Source organism: Pteropus vampyrus, unplaced genomic scaffold, assembly GCF_000151845.1.
Source record: "Pteropus vampyrus isolate Shadow unplaced genomic scaffold, Pvam_2.0 Scaffold159, whole genome shotgun sequence".
Lineage (NCBI taxonomy): Eukaryota > Metazoa > Chordata > Mammalia > Chiroptera > Pteropodidae > Pteropus > Pteropus vampyrus.
Genome location: NW_011888940.1, coordinates 1,681,671 through 1,696,875, shown reverse-complemented (window position 1 = coordinate 1,696,875; position 15,205 = coordinate 1,681,671). Strand labels below are relative to the sequence as shown.

The 15,205-nt window shown below is 37.2% G+C and overlaps 1 protein-coding gene across 8 annotated transcripts in view; it reads right to left on the bottom strand.

The window, feature by feature from the left end:
• AKT3 (AKT serine/threonine kinase 3) overlaps positions 1-15,205 on the bottom strand; it is a 282,574-nt gene that overhangs the window by 175,696 nt on the left and 91,673 nt on the right. Inside the window, exon 1 of one of the 8 annotated variants that reach the window (XM_023536576.1) lies at positions 11,365-11,394. The exons of the other annotated variants lie outside the window; for them this stretch is intronic. The gene's annotated coding sequence lies outside the window, so the exon portion shown is untranslated. Of the gene's footprint in view, positions 1-11,364; positions 11,395-15,205 lie in introns of those variants that run through there. 8 annotated transcript variants of the gene reach the window in all.

Here is a 15,205-nt window from a genome sequence, read left to right as displayed (position 1 = left end):
ATCAGGACAGGACAGCGCAACCTGACATCTGCTAAGGGAGGAACAAAGAGGGGACAACGGACAACACTTAACCCTAGGGTCAGTCTTCATAAATCAATGCCGAAGGTTTACTCTTATAAGGATTCTTGCCCTTAATTGCAATTTATAGGTTGAAACACACAAAGTTAAAAATTCTATTCTTTAAACAATACCTTAGGGGTACTTAAAACTCATGAAACCAAGTTTCACATCTACAGAAAAGGAATCTTCACTCTCGTATTTCAAAGTACTATTTCTAGTAAAGAAAAAGTAAAACCAAGAAAATGAAGCATCATAAATATTTTATAAACATCAACTCAAAAATTTAATAGATCTGACTTGAGTTTAAAAAAATAAGAGAATTATAATACTGAGTTGACAGTTACCCACAGAGGCATGCTGACACCTTATAACTTACCTGACTGCATGACGCTCAGCTACATCTCTCTAAAGTAAGTGAAAAGTTGCCGTTCCAACAGCTTAAAGTCAGATGCTGTAATCCTATGACATTAATAACTTAACAGAAACCACATACAACTTGGAAACTGAAGACAAACTATCAATTTCCGAACGACCTACAGTACACATTCCCAGCACTGTGCTAACCCTGCAGACCTGGCCAGGCAGCTGGTCTGACCGCTCAGGACGGCCACGTCCCAAACACCCACCACTGGGCTTCAACTGAAAAGCATCAACGGACAATCTGCTCGCTAAGATTTTTTTGAATCCTTTACTATTGTTATCATAATCCTTATACAAATCCTCATCACACACACACTCTCTGAGTGAAAAAGGTAAAGGGATTAAGAAGTTCAAATTGGCAGTTACGAAATCATCACAAGGACAAAAAGTACATACAGCATAGGGAATATAATCAATAATACTGTAATAACTATGCACGGTGTTGGCGGGGGTACTAGACTTATCAGGATCATCTCATAAGTTACATCAATGTCTAACTGCTAAGCTGCACACCTAAAACTAATGATATTGAATGTCAACTGTAATTGACAATAATTTTTAATTTAAAAAAAATCCAAGATGTATTTTAACTATGTAATGATTAAGAAGAATTGGTAGGTAAATTATAGTATAAAATGCTTATGAAAAGTTCTTAATGACATGGGAATGTTTATAGCACTAAGAGAAAAAAGTAGGTACAAAATTTCAAATGTTGGATTTCAAATACATACAAATATACAAATATGTTCAAAGACAAAAGACGAAGAAAAGAATTAATGTATTAATGACTCATTTCTGGATAGTAAAACTATCAAAAATTATAATTTTGTTCTTTATATATATTTTTAATTTTCCCCTAATAAGTGGGTCATTTTAAATACTAGCATAAAATAATTTCTTGCCTGTATTTTCCAAGTCTCCTCTCATTTACTCCTTCCGAAGAGCATTAAATTTTTTTATGTTTCAAAAATATCTTTGGATTAGTTTTGTTTACAACAAAACTTTTGACATGTAAGTGTCTGAGACACCGAAAGCAGCACCACAAGCTAAATGGAAGCGGGGCACGCAGTATCGCGTTGCAGCGGCCCACGCGCGTGCGCTTTTCAGTCAGACGGCAGGACGAGGTCCCCGATGGTGAGACCACGAGAACAGGGGACGAGAACTGAGAGAACGTGTGCCTGATACAGCAACAGAACCGAGGGAGCGGGAAGAAAAGGTAACGGGAGGAAGCCAAGGCCCTCTCACCGGACGGTGGCAGCAGGGCGACAGCGGCCACTGAGCCCAGGGCAGCTTCGAACGAGGGTGCACGTGGCCGCGGACCCAGAAACTGGCAGGCGTGCACTTCTATACGTCAACAAATAAATTATTTTCAGCCCCTCCCCCTTAATCTAAAAAGAATATTCCATGAGGAGAAAAAAAAGAAGGATTGTAAGTAAAACACTGAAAGATACATTCACGTAGTCAAATCTCTCAGCTCGCGAAAGATCACGCGTGTAAACTGAGGGGTCGCGCTCTTTTTAGAGTAACTGTCACGTGAGAAAGCTCTGGGATGGAACCCTGGCCTCTCTGTTGACCCGCTGTGCAGCCCTGGACCGTGTACTTCGCTAACCTCATCTTCACTTTTAATTTCAGAATTTTAATATTCTATCGGTAGAGCTCTTAAGAGGATGAAATGAAATAAAATATAAAAAACAGTAAATACCCTGATACATAATTAAAATTTTCCAATTGTTAGTTTTCTTCCTCAATTTCATTCACTTACCACCTTCACCATGGGTCATCTCACATACTATTGGTATTATCTTTTTAATATTCTTCTTTTTATAGGTTTACATTTTTTCCCCCCCTAAATAGCTTTAGTCTGATTGTCACAACTACCCACTGAAAGGCGGGACAGGGAAAGAGACGATGGCCAGACTGTCCATGACAATGAAACTTTGACCCTGGCAACCAGCCCAGGAAGCCCACATCACAGGATGCGCAGCAAACTGCCCAGAACAGTCAGGACTTGGTCAGTGACGACCGGTTCCCGAAATCTGCCCATTTCCAATTCAGACCAACCAGACCAGGCTAAGTACGATTCCCAAAGCAATCACAGAGATGCCCTCCTCCAGCCTCTCCGTGCTGAGACTCGCATCGGAGCACACCTGAAGCCTTTCCCCAGGGTTTTTACTATAAAGCTTTCTGACCCCTCTGCCTGCCCTGAGGATCAGCCACGTGTAAGTTAAGGTGGCTGACTCCCTGGCTATGCAAGCTCTGAATTAACTGTCTATTTGTTCTCAATGGGGTATAGTCCGTGTTGATGTCCACACCGTGAAAGAACAGGATTGATGGGTTAGTTATATTCTTCTAATATACAAAAATAAATACTTAACTAACACAATTTAAAATGTTCCCCCTGTACCACCTAAAATAATCTTAAATGTCAGACTTCAGGGAATGCTAGCCACATGTGGGATTCTCAGTCAAACAGGCCAACAGTATAACCTCCTGAGGAGATAAAGTTAACACACTTCCTTTCCAATTCATATAGAAAGTGTCTTCTTTCTTAACACTTCTAAATCAGAGTATCTGAAGTCTGATGGTGCCATCAGAATATTTTCTGGAAGGAGGAAAAGCACACTTAGACCTCTGGAACGCTGTGACCATCTGTCCACGACTTTATAGGAATAACCCGAGCAGGTCTGAGCGCGCTGGGGAGTGGGAAATGAAAACAATTACCATGGCCCAATGGCCGTTATGGGAAGCTATCTGAAATGCCTGTGACCCTCATTTGCATCCACATTTCAAGATGCAAAAGTTTGAGATCTAAACATTCCTACAACAGAGTTATTCAACAGTGTGAGGCAGAGCTAGGACAATAGGAAATAAGAGAAGGTATTTTCTCGTTTTGCTTATAGGATAGGTGTATTCATCTTAAACTTGTATTTCTTAATTGGTCTAAAAATCCTCCAATGTGGATTGAGTTTAGCTATCCAATTTTAGCTATTGAATTTTCTCAGTCTCTGAAATCACTATGTCAAAAGTGTCTTAAATAATAATCTCAGATTCTAGATGATGTAGAAATTCGCAGCACTACTACTTAGTGGTAACTTTAAAGAGTATTGTATTACAGACACTGGTTCACTAAAAAGAACAACACGGTTAGTGTACTGATAATAAAAACTTAACTCAAGTTCAGAAAAATAAAGAGTACATACCAATGAACAAACAAGTACCCTCGACAACTATATGGTAACACATCTATTGTCATGTGCTCTGCCAATCAGTATTGTAATGGTTCTACAAGGAATCCAGTGCACCAGACTGTAGCTAATTATGTATATTCAAGTGATTAGCAAGAACTTGTTGCCTCTTTCACACCACCCTCCAAACAGCAGCCTTTGAGAGGAGAATAGACTGCAAATTTATTGAGAGAACACTGTTAATCCTTTGGGGAGAATGTAAATGTAAACAGGACTACTCTACATCAAGGTGCTTTGACAACAACAATCATCTGCATAAACACATGCTCAACAACAAACAGGTGTTCTATTTCACAACTAGCACCCATTTGATGCTTTCAAGTAAGCATTATGCACAAACTGTTAGAAGTACTTTGAAACCAGCTGCAATTACTATAATTAGCTGCTTTCCTACACTTTGTTTACATTTACCTGTTCAGTACCGCACCGAGCCAACTCACCCGCTCCAGGTAAAGTGACCATTTCAGGGCTTTCACTCTTAAGGCAGGAAAGAGGGCAGACCAGAGTCCATTTAAACTAATTTAACCAGAATCTTTTGGGAACTAGCCTAATCGAAAATACTAAAGGCAAAACTCAAAACTTCTGTTTTAAAACATGTATCAATGAGACAAAAGATAGTTCTTTTTCAAAAGCTGTTTAAAGTTTTGACTCAGAAGAGACTCAAATTATTGTAGTTTTGATTAAATAGAAGGGGGAAACATGCTAAAAGCTCAGCAACTAAAGAATAAGTAAAATGTAGTGCTATTTACTCAAGTGGAATACTACACAGCAGTTAAAAGGCATGACCTACTAATAGCTATAGCTATAACTACACAGCATGGATAAAGCACCAAAACATAATACTGTGGGGAAAAAAGGAAACTTCAGAATGCCAACAACAAAAGGCTAACCATTATCAAAATACACAGTAAACCAATCAATATCCATTTAACTATAAACATAAATCTAAAGTCAGGATTTTCAAATGTGTTAATACAAAGCCCAAAGAAGCACGAAAGTCAAATATGGCGGGACTTCTCAAGAGGAAAAATCTGGCTGGGATGATCCTCCTAAAATCCAAAATAAACGCAATGTCAAGTCTGAGCTGCAGAGACTGCCAGCCCCATGTACCAGCACAACCCCTGCACCCGGCTGGCACTGCCAGTAAACAGGAAGTATGTGACCAATAAAGAATTCATGAACGAATGAATGAATGAATGAGTGGGTGAATGAGCGCATAAATGAAGTCGGCAAACAAAATGAAATGCCAGAATACTGATTATTTTTTAAATGTGAACTATAAAAAAGTAAGTTGCATTACTACATTATTTTAAAATACTTTTAAAATCATTTTAGTAAGGTATTTGAAACTTTAACAAGCTATTCATACTGAAAATAATTAGTAATATTACTTTACAGCTGGAAAGAAAATTTGTTCCATTTCCTAACATTTTTCACCATTTTTCTTCATTATTGAGGACGACTGTAGAAGACCTAGTAACAAACCAGCATCTGAGCGGCTAAGTCCTCTTATCCGCATCGTCGTCACTGCAGTCACTGTCATCGTTAACGCTGCCATTGGTTTTTCCAGCTGTTTCTATCCTTTTCAATTAGACTGAGCTGCAGAAGTAAATACATGTTTTACACAATCATATACGTAAAACTAAATCCAAACCAAAGGGCCATGTTTTACAAGTACCTGAGAATGACAAGCACCTAAGGTGGCACCATGGGAAATAAGTAGAATGGCAGAATGAATCTGAGGTTGAAAATAAACCATTTATTATTAAAATGTGAAATTATTTCTTTTTGCTAGTGATAAATGCAAAATACGTCCTAACTAAATATTAAGTATACAGTAGTAGGTCATTTGGGGGGTGGGGGAGGATACATTTAGCTTTGGTTATATTTAGCCTAAATTATCTGCTACAAATTGGTTTCAAAAACACAAATCTGTAAACATTAAAAAATGCAAGTACCAGACAGAAGGCTTGAGGTGAGGGTTAAAGTGTGTGCTCTGCAGTCAGATGCCTGGGTTCAAATTCCGACATTCCGATTTACTATCAGTGTGACCTAGATAAAGTTAATCCCTCTGAAGCTTCTTTTTTTTTTTCACCATAAAATCGGACAATAATATAATAAGGCCCACCACGGAAAGCTGTTACAAGACTGACATAATATATATAAAGCAATCAGCACAGTGCCTGGCACACACTGCAGTGAGTGATCGATATGTTAGAAATTACAATCACTAATCATGACCAACTATAACGATCAACGTTCAGGTTCAATAAAAAAAAGGAGGTTAAGGAAAAAACAAAAGGCCTCAAATGGCTGCTCTTGATGCCCGATGTTAATGAAATCTACTAGAAATGAAAAGTACTAAAGGAGGCTGAGAGAAGCACAGTCCTGGAAGAAAACAAAAAGCATGAATAGCAAGAAAATAAAGATTTAAAAGTCAGGAAAACACCAGCTGTAGAGCAACTTTGTTCTTAAAGATATTTCAAAAGCAAAACAAAACAAGAATGAAAACTCCAGTGGTAGAATCTTAAAGAAATTTGGGATCTTGGAAAGTGCTTAGTGCTAAAATTAAAAAAAAAGAAAAGAAAGAAAAAAAAAAAAAGGAAGCCTAACTTCAAAATGAGAAAGTCAAGGCATACACCAGTTTAAAACAAAATAAAACTGAGAGAGGCACAAAGACTTTGCTCACAATTCATCTGTTTTGTAAAAAAACCTCAAAGTTCATCAGATTCCATCAGATGGAGGCGACCCACGTTCAGCACTTCTTTCCACCTCCCTGACAGATGACCCCCATGGAAGTGGCACTTCGGACACGCACAGACACTTGCTGAGTACGTGAACTGTGGCACACTCAACTAGCGTACGTAAAATATTATCCGAACACACAGAAGGTTCTCTCCAGCATCATTTCTCACCAGCCCCTGCTTCACAGACCACCTCCAGCACTACAGAACCACTTTCTCCAGTAGAAAGGTGACAGATTCCATTCTGTCACTGTTTGCTGGTCCCTCTTCAGTAACCCGCTTCCCTGCACATGGTAACAGGTAGTTCCTACTCTTCCTTTAGGTCTCAGGTTTACCTTCGCAACCTCGAGGAAGCCGTTCCTGACTCTACTGCATCCAGGATGGTGTGTGCTTACACGAGTCACCATCTCTCTGGGCCTCAAGACAAATAATAATCTGCAAAATGGGGATAACAGTGCTTACCTCCTAAGACTGCTGTGAGAATTAAATGTGTTAAATCACGTGAAACACCTAAAATGCTGCTTGGCAAGCAGAAACTGCTCACGGCACAGCTATCCTGGTTACTCCCTGACCCCCTCAATCTGGGTTAAGAGCCCCTTTCTCATATTCATTATTGTATTTCTTTCTCTACCACAGCACTTACCATACGTGTGGATTCCATCATATTTGCTAAGGAAGATGAAAAGTAGAAAGAGAAAACTAAAACTGAAGAAAGAAGTAGGTGGCCAAAGGAAAAGCGGGCACTCAAGACAGGAATGAACAGAATGAGAGGGACAAGGGAGAGGGGAGATTTGCTAAATAAAACAGTAAAATAAAACTGAACTCCTGTTTTAAGGATTTCAATACTTTCCTCTTGAGCCTACAAAGACTCTACAGCAAATAAGACAACAATTAGAGTCCACTGCATAAGTCGCTGGGTGTCAATCTTGCTATAAATCAGATGAAATAAAAATCAAAGACGAAAAAAGATTCCACATCCTAATCTGGGAGTAAAAATCACACATAAAAACTGATCTAGGCTAAAGTAGGGCACTCTTGTAAGTTATGAGAAAAAAAAAAAAAAAGATTCCAAAACACTTAAGTACTTTGGTCTCTTCATACAAATGAGTTGTTCATTTAAAAATAATATAGAGTAGCATTATGACCAAAGATTAAGATAAACTAATATACTAGAATTGCACCAACTACCTCTATAGCCCAGAGAAGTTAAACAGAAGAAAGCATAATGAATACACTCTTCACTAAAAAAGAAATGTTTGTTTTTGCAGGTTAGCTCCACCATTTTTTTCACATTTGCATCCTAATAGTTCTACTTGGTCTCCCCATTATGCAACAGTTCTTTACAATACAGCCAGCTACCCTGACAACTGGGTTCCTTTGCCAGAGTGGCTTTGTCTAAATCCTAAAGCTGTGCCCGGCTGTGCACTGAGCCCAGTGGCCGCCTGTGATCTGAATGCCAATGAAGAGCACAGACCCTGTTGTCTAACAAGCCAGAGACTAAAAGGTCTCTTTGGGGTCAACAAACTGTCTCGACTACTTTCAGATGCTTAAGAGACTGGAAAACGAAGCTGGAAATGCAACCTATTTCGTAGGAGGACAACAGGAAAAGTATTAAATGTTTAACACTCATCCGATAACTGTAGGGCTCCAACTTTAAATTAGAGAGGGTCTAGTCAACCTCTGTATGTAAATAAAAGTGCTGATTCTTTTAAATAAGAATAAACTAAATCTTAAAGAAACAGTGTAAATAAATTGCAATTACCATATCAAGGTTGAGGATATTTAGAGAATTTATATCCTACTTACTTACCACTTGGTAATTGATTGAAGGACATAAATGGCAAGAATATAAAAATGGCAAACTGTTATATTGTGAAATTTAGTGTTTGGCTACAATCTAAGAAATGCAAACTTATGTAACTCTACGGAACCAATTCCTAGGTAGTATCTACTAAACAGGAAACATTTAAAAAGCTAAAAACTCTGACAGTGGGAGATACTATTTTAACTACATAGTTTTATTTCAATTGTCAATGATACACAGCATGCATTTAATTTGCTATCAGCCAATGTATATACATTTCCTTATTTCAGTTCTTGGAGGCTCCCTTTTTATTCCTTTTGACTAATTTGCCACCTCTCTATTTAATCAAATGCCAAATCCTCTCGCTCTCCTTATTAGCTCTCAAATCTATCCATCGTACCCTGCTGCCACCACCCTAACTCAGACTGTCACCATCTCTCACTGGGGTCCTGCAAGTCGTCAGCCTGACCTCCGGCCATACTGGGCCAAAAGATACAGGACGCTAGCCTTGTATGGAATTTTAATTTTTCTCAACACCACATTTAAAAAGGTATAGAGACAGGTAAAAATTTTTTAAATAACGTATTCTACTTAACCGAGTATATCCAAGAGATTATCATTTCAACATGTAATCAATAAAAAAAATTGCTGAGATATCCTACAGTGTGTATTTTACACCTACAGCATGACTCAATGTAGACATTAAGTTTTCCACAGCTTAAGTGTTAAAGGAGTCCTACCAAAAAATACAGGAAAAATATTTTCTATTGCTTCGCTTTTTAAAGTAAAATTAAAGAAAATTTAAAATTCCGTTTCTCAGCCAACCTAGCCCCATTTTAAATACTGAGCAGCCACATGCGGCTCATGGCTACCGTGCTGGACAGCACAGGTATATGGCTTCAATCTTTGCCTCTAATCTAGATCCGACATATTAAAAAAAGCAAGCTGCCCCATCACCCTGTGGCTTAAAAAGCCCTTTGGCTCCTCCTCCGTGAGGTCCTGCAGCTCTGCGCTCCTCTTCCCTTCCCAGCCCCATCTGTCTCCATCATCTCTTTACACGCCGCTCTAGTCAAACGACGCTGCCTCCGAGGACTCCGCCCCTTTCGGCCTGTGCGGTTCATTCTACTGAATGCTCTTCTTCCCCATCTCTGTCACCTGGCCACCTCCAGCTCCTCCTTCAGGCTTCAGCATAGAGATCACTTTCTCTTCTCAAATCCCTTCCCGTTACAGGACACCAGCTCCTGTGAGGGCAGCAACCGTGTCACTCTTAGACCCCCAGCATTTACTAAAATGCCTGGCACTTTGTAGGCACTCGATAAATATGAATCAATCAACAGAGTCATCTGAGCTATCTTAAGTGAGCTGAAGACATGTCCTCACGTTGACATGTGCGGCAGGAAGATGAGAGCCCTCCTGTGAGCTCACATGTTTTTTCTATCACTAGCCAAAAATAGACTGCCATGAGAAACTATGCCAAAATTAACAATGAAACACCAAGACTCTCGAAGTTGGAACATTCAGTACGAAGTGATACTTTATGACTAAGAGATTCTTGTGCATCCGCTGAAAAAGAGCATGCGTGTAAAGAGCAGAGGAAAACTTTCCCCCCATTTGTTATAAAGAGAATTCGTTAGTATAATTCCACGCTTCTTTCACTCCCTTTACTCACTCTAATTCTGCTGATTTATCTGGTGAATACATTTTTGGGGGTGGGGGGGAAACCTTGGTTCACAGAATTAAGCTCAGCCTTTCTTCTTCCTTTGGAAGCTGGTCTGCTGCAGAAAATGCAAAGTTGCCTTATTTCTATGTGCAAGAGATCAGCAAACTAACTACACAAGGCCCGCAGCCTATATTTCTAAATAAAGTCTTATGAGAACGCAGCCACGCCCATTAGTTTACATACTGTCAATGGCGCTCTCTTGCCCTACAGTCGCGGAGTTGAGTAGGTAGAGCTGTGACAGAAATCATACGGCCTTGCACAGGTATTTACTATCGGGCCCTTTTCAGACACAGATCTATGCTCCACGGCACCGTCGTGCTTGCTCTGCCTGAAGCGCGCCTGGGGAAGCCTGCCTCGCTCTGCGATTCAGCTGGCAATTCATTTGACTCTCATACTAAGACCTCCAATTGAATTTTTATCAGTCGTATATTTTGGCCAACATCTTTACTCTTCCTTTTATACCTGATATTGTATAGAAGGCCAGATAAGAAAGAGGAATTATTTATACTGTGCCCTTTAGAAACATCTAGGTAATTTTCTAGGCACATTCATTAAGTTCTAGGGTATGAAATTTGAGGGGAGGGGTCTCAGCCACGTACTTGTTCAAGCTGGAAATCTGATTTTTGAAGGAAATGTTTACCTTACATCTGAGATATTTATATCATTAATGTTAACTTCATCACACACTACTGTATATTCCTTATTTTATCAAAGAATTTTAGCAGTCTAAACTCCAGCCTAGTTCTTTAAAGACTTATAGTGTTAAGTATTCATGTTAGACTCTTTGTTTTATGAAATCATATACCTGTATTTTCTGCAAAGAGCTTGATATAGTCTTTGAACAGTATTGGTTTTTGTTTCCTTGAATGTTTCTCTTGGGTCTTTCTCGCTAAACAAATCAATATTACACAAAAAATGGCACTAGATTCCCTATTTTCAGTAACACTGCTAAAAACTATTCTAATAATTTATTAAGGAGTTTTATTTTTTCTTATAGTGATGTTGTTTAAAACTTTTTAGCCAATAACAATTCTATCGCACATACTTGTGAAAATTTACACACGACAATATTAATCCTGATAATGACTATAGAGAGGTTAAACAGAGGGAATCGAGATTTTCCTTTTATAAGGTTAGAGAACATAGTCCAACGATAATCTTACATAAGATACTTAAATAGGTCAATGAGACTGTTGCATATTTGTATCACATTCTCTTTATTCATTTCAATTTCTTAACCAATTTTATCTATTTAAGATCATTACCCTGGTACTATGCATTTCACATTTCCAAAGTTGTCTACTTACCTTGCTTAAATAATTTAATACAAGATTAGCAGCAGACACATGATGGTATATAAAATACTCCTACCTCAGAACTAGCTCAGGTTTATTTTTGGTTGCTGAGAATTCTTTCTAGAACAAAACCAAAAATAAGAAATAAACCAATTAGAGCTTTTGTGTGAACTATTATAAATGATAAATGAAAATGAATAGGACCTTAGTTTTCTAAATAAAGGATTTTTCATCTCAATTAGGCCACAAGTTTCTTGTATTCACAATATTCGACAAATTCTTGTAGACTAGTTTTTCATAATCCTTCAATACATTCTGTGACATATGCCTCCTGTTAAGAGTTGTCACCTTCCTAAATTGAAAAAACTTTTAAAAAGCAAACCAGATAAAATCACATGAATAAATGGGATTCATAAGATAAATAGGACTCTGATAACTAGAAACCTTAAACATTTGTTTTTCATGTTTTCTTCCGGTTTGGTAGTACAGAAAAACAAACTTTTTGGTCTTTTTTGTTTTCCTATCAGACACCTATTTCTCCTCATAAACATATTCTCTGAACTCTAGTATTTAAGAAAAACAATATTCTGCTCACGAAAATCATGGACATAAAAATATTTCAGAGGCTGCAAGGTATCTTATTTTAAAAAAACATGTAGACCATCTACTGACATGAAACTATATTAGGTTACTTAACACTAACCGTTCCAACAGACAAGTGCTGACTGGCCTAATATATAAACGTTGGTGTACATGGCCTCAGGTCACCATGGTAAGAGAATATGTCAAGGGAGGAGGTAAAGTGCCTCAGCCCAGAAGGAACACTTAGTATTTTCTCTTTCAGTCCACTGGCCAGAAACTATCCATGTGGATCCATCATAACTCCACAGAATGCTGGAAAATATAGGAGCACATGGAAAAGCTGGCCTCTACCTCAGAGACATAGCTCTAAAACACTTCTCAAGGTACTCCCAAACCCCGTGTCAAAGATAAGGTGGGAATCAACCACCAAAACTAAGACTGGTTACATAGATCGATTTTAATTCTCTATAATGTCTAGTATTATATTTCTCGGGAAAAAAATTTATACTATTTATTTAAACTACCTCATTTTCATAGTTTTTTCCAAATAAAGTATCTATCGATAACTAGTTTTAACTCTTAAATGATAAGCATTTGAAATTAATTTTGTGATCTGAAATACAAAAGTAGTTTCATTAAGTTAGAAAAGATTTTCAAAGAATTTCACAACTTATCAAATACAGACAGACTACGTGACTTTGCCAAATATTTTAGATAATACCTAATTTACAATATCCCTTAACATAAGGAAGATTAATTTCTTTTAAATGTAGTATCATACAATTATTTTAGTACTCCAAATAAATAGCAAATATATTAAAAAGTACTCAACTTCAGTAGACATCAGGAAAATGCAAATTAAAATCACAATGCATATTGCTGCACACCTACCAGAATGACTAAAATTAAAAAGACAATCTTAAGTGTCGGTGAAAAACAAATGAAACTCTAATAAACCGCTGATGGGAGCGTAAAGAATCAACACTTCAGAAAAGTATTTAGCAATATCTACAAAAGCTGAACATATACATATGCTATGATCCAGCAGTCCCACTTCTAGGTATGTACAAACAGAAATTTATATGTGGCACACCAAAAGACATATAGCCAAAAAGTAAAAACAGTCCATATAGCCAATAGTAGAACAGATTAAAAACACTGTGGTATAGACAGACAATGAAAACACTGTTTAACAACAGATGAATATAAACTACTATTACACACAACAACAAAATTGATCTCACAAATGCATTTTGGGGTGAAAAAAAAAGCCATAACTCCAAATTCAAAAGCAGGTAAAACTAATCTGTGGTGTAGAAGTCATCCCATTAGATTGGAGGAGGACAGAGACTCAGCGTTTGGAGGTGAAGGCTCAGAGGCAGTGGTAATGTTTTTTACATGCGTGTTAGTTATATGGTGAGCTCACTTTGAGAAAATTCAGAGGGGTATTCTTTTCATTCTTTTACTTTGCTGTATCATATACTTCAAGAAAAAAATTACCTTAAAATTACTCGTAACAAATACACTTTCTTGATTTATTATATTTTGCACTATAATTTACTGGTTCCAATACTCCGTGCTACAATCAATGGTAATTTTTGAAATGGATACTCTCGTTACCACACGGGAATCTCATTTGTGCTGACTATATTTGTCCTTATTCATTTAAAAAGTATATATATTATTAACTTCTCAAAAAGATATTTCTTTGCAATAGGGAGGTTTTAAACTTCTTGTAATAATCTTGTTAAAGATCTCAGTTGTAAAATGGAAGTATGGGGTGTATCTATATTAGAAAATGAAATATGACACCAAAACTAATGATTTTAACCCTTCTTCCATTTAGAAAAGAAAAGTGCAGTTCACAGCCAGCATTAATTTAACATCACACGTAGGAATGTTATGTCTTCTAGATTTGACATTTTCAGGCATCGAGAATTACTATATTTTGTAATTGGAAATACCACTAAAAACAGAATGCTATAAATAGAACGATGTTATTTGTTTTCAAAGATTATCAATATACTAGAGAACTGCAAAAATAAGAGAAGTGAGGTATTTCATGGCAAATTTGGGGCGTGAGGTTAGGACTGTAATCTATGAGTTATGTCGGAGTTACTGCTGCAGCCGCAAACACCACCGGCAAGTCTTCTCGGGGCAAACAGGAAATAAGTTAAAATGACATGCCATGCTAAAACATAGGAATTTTGGAGATGACTGAGGTCAATTCCTCTTATTTTACAAAAAAACAAGTGAAGTGATTTGCCCAAAGTCACAAACATAGGTGGTAACGGATGCTATTAATTCTCAGCTCTATAGAATCAGTTTATTATTTTTACCTGCGATTCTCCTGCCCATTTAGTCACTGGTACTAGGGACGGAGTTTTACCATGCAAAGGGAATTTCTTTCAGGATGCCGGTGGAGCTGGATTTAGTGAATTCAAGACATCTAATAATTATATAAAATGTCTGCAGTACCAGTTATTTGAAAATAACTTTCAAAAATCAGTGCATTAGACTTATTGTAATGATCATTTTGTAGTATATATAAATATTGAATCATTACCTTCTACCCTGAAACTATTATGTGATATGCCAATTATATCTCAATTAAAAAATGCATTAGGTAGACCCTTGAAGAAATTTATTTAGCAAAATCTGCACTGGCTCTAGCGCGTAACTTGAATACAACTATCAACAAACTGCTAAAACACAAATTCCCAATGTGGAAGCAAATCAAAAAGAACTTTCGGGTTCACTGGACAATTTTGTGCTTCCTCTACTTCTATTTCCGGTTAGACCTAGTTTGAAACTTACCTTACTAAATTCAAATAAAGGTAGTGCTTTATATTCAAACGTGTTTCTCTCAGTATATTTTTTTCAGTAGTTTAACATCCATCTCTAACTTGGCCTTTCAGTCCCATGTCTTTTTAGATCTTCTCAGTTGTAGCTGTTACATATTTTTATAGTATATAAATCATATCCTAACTTATTCAATTAACATGTATTCCAACTTTATATTTCAATGAACTAAACGTGATTTATCTTGAGTAATATTTTTCTTCTAAATAATACCAATATAAGCCTATATGAGATAAAGGCAGTTAAAAACAAACAGAAAACTTTAGAGTCAATTTCTTGTCAATCAGTGTGTCACTCAAGTTAGTAAGACATTAATTGCTTGGGTTGCTTGTACATCCATTTTTTCAATAGAGATCATAGTAAGAGATGAAGAAACTTCAAAGTTTGATAAGTAGGCCACAGTCAGAACTACAGGTTGAACCTGGACTCCCGGTCTATCTCAAACTCAACACTCCATAGAGAAGGGATTCTCA